Here is a 2,578-nt window from a genome sequence, read left to right on the forward strand (position 1 = left end):
GGAATCACCAAGCAGAATCAAACCTTTGAGGGGGCAGATGTTTGAAGATGATGAAGAAGATTTAGATTATGAATCTTACTCTAGAAGGGGAAAGAAGGCCGATGATTGAAAAGATAATAATCTGGGCAGCATCAAGATGAAGATTCCTATCTTTCAAGGAAAGAATGATCCCGAACTTTACTTGGAATGGGAGAGAAAAGTTGAACATGTGTTTGATTGTCACAACTATTCAAATGAGAAAAAGGTGAAATTGGCAGCCGTTGAGTTCACGGATTATGCAAGCATATGGTGGGATCAATTGATGATTAGTCGGCGAAGGATTGGAGAAAGGCCAATTCGGTCATGGGAAGATATGAAATTGGTAATGCGCAAGAGATTTGTACCTAGCCATTACTATAGAGATTTACATAGAAAGTTACAAGGGCTGGTTCAAGGCTCCATGAGTGTGGAAGACTATTATAAAGAAATGGAGATGGCAATGATTAAAGCTAATATAGAGGAAGATCGAGAGGCTACCATGGCAAGATTTATTGGAGGCTTAAACAAAGAGGTTGCTGATGTGGTTGAATTGCAACACTATGTGGAGATGGAGGAGCTGTTGCACAAGGCCATCAAAATAGAAAAGCAAATCAAGTCCAAAGGATCCAAATCGGATTTGGCTTCTAGTTCCACATGGAAGTCTAATTGGAAGGATAACAAATCTGCCTCAAAAACAAAAGAAGATGCAAAGCCAAAAGATTCGGTTGCTATTTCAAAAGGTAAAACCGAAACTAACACTTCTTCTAAATCACGTAATGTTAAGTGTTTTAGGTGCCAAGGATTTGGGCATATTGCTTCCCAATGCCCAAACAAGAGGATTATGATTATGTTGGAGAATGGTGATATTGAAAGTGCTAGTTCAAGTGAGGATGAGATGCCACCCTTAGAAAATTGCAGTGATATTGACATTGAAGAACCTGTACATGGAGATATGTTGGTGACAAGAAGAGCACTAAGCATCCAGCCTAAGGATGATGGTGATAAGGAGCAACGTGAACATATTTTCCATACTAGATGTCATGTGAAGGGAAAGGTATGTACCATGATTATTGATAGCGGAAGCTGCACTAATGTTGCTAGTACTTTGTTAGTAGATAAGCTGGAGTTACCCACCATGAAGCATCCTAATCCATACAAGTTGCAATGGTTAAATGAATGTGGAGAAGTGAGGGTAAACAAGCAAGTGCTCGTTTCATTTTCAATTGGCAAATACACAGATGAGATTCTTTGTGATGTGGCACCAATGCATGCTAGTCATATTTTGCTTGGACGACCATGGCAGTTTGATAGGAAGGTTACACACAATGGATACAAAAACCATTATTCTTTTATGATGAACAACCGCACTGTAGTCCTAACCCCTCTCAAACCTTTGCAAGCTTATGAAGATCAGATTCGGATAGCGAGAGAGTGTAAAAAGAGAGAAGGTGAGTCCGAGAGGAAAAATGCAAATGAAAGGAGTGAGATTGAGAGCAGAGAGAAAAGTATTCAAAAAAAAAAAAGAGAAAAGTAAAAAAATGAGTGTGTTTGCTGAAAAAAATGAGGTTAAGAGTGTTATGTTCTCAAGACAGCAACTACTTGTACTTATGTACAAGGATGTTTATCTTTCTACTAACGATCTTAACCCCTCCTTGCCTAGTGTTGTAGTGACTTTATTGCAGGAATTTGAGGACATATTTCCAAAAGAGATTCCTAATGGACTACCACCCTTAAGAGGCATTGAGCATCAAATAGACTTCATGCCCGGTTCTACCATTCCAAACAGACCTGCATATAGAGCTAATCCCGAAGAAACAAAGGAAATCCAAAGGCAAGTGGATGAGCTGGTGAAAAAGGGAATTGTCAGAGAAAGTCTTAGCCCATGTTCGGTTCCTGTCATCCTAGTCCCAAAGAAAGATGGAACATGGCGCATGTGTGTGGATTGCCGAGCCATCAACAAAATAACAGTTAAGTATAGACATCCTATCCCAAGATTAGATGATATGCTTGATGAATTACATGGCTCTTGTTTGTTTTCTAAAATTGATTTGAGAAATGGCTACTATCAAATTCGTATGAAAGAGGGAGATGAATGGAAGACATCATTCAAAACTAAATATGGATTGTATGAGTGGTTAGTGATGCCTTTTGGTTTAACTAATGCACCTAGTACTTTCATGAGATTGATGAATCATGTTTTGCGTGCTTTCATAGGTCAATTTGTGGTAGTTTACTTTGATGATATTTTAGTCTATAGTAAGAACTTGGATGAACATGAACAACATTTGCATGCTGTTTTTAGCAAATTGAGAGAACACCAATTATATGCTAATCTTAAGAAGTGTACATTTTGCATGGAATCTGTTGTATTTCTTGGTTTTGTTGTTAGTTCTCAAGGTATTAGCATGGATGAGGAGAAGGTGAAGGCAATCAGGGACTAGCCTACACCTAAGAATGCGAACGAGGTAAGAAGTTTTCATGGTTTAGCAAGTTTTTATCGAAGGTTTGTTAAAAATTTCAGTTCTATTGCTGCACCTTTAAATGAACTTGTTAAAAAGAA

This window comes from Phoenix dactylifera, unplaced genomic scaffold, assembly GCF_009389715.1.
Source record: "Phoenix dactylifera cultivar Barhee BC4 unplaced genomic scaffold, palm_55x_up_171113_PBpolish2nd_filt_p 000753F, whole genome shotgun sequence".
In the NCBI taxonomy this organism is placed as follows: Eukaryota; Viridiplantae; Streptophyta; class Magnoliopsida; order Arecales; family Arecaceae; genus Phoenix; species Phoenix dactylifera.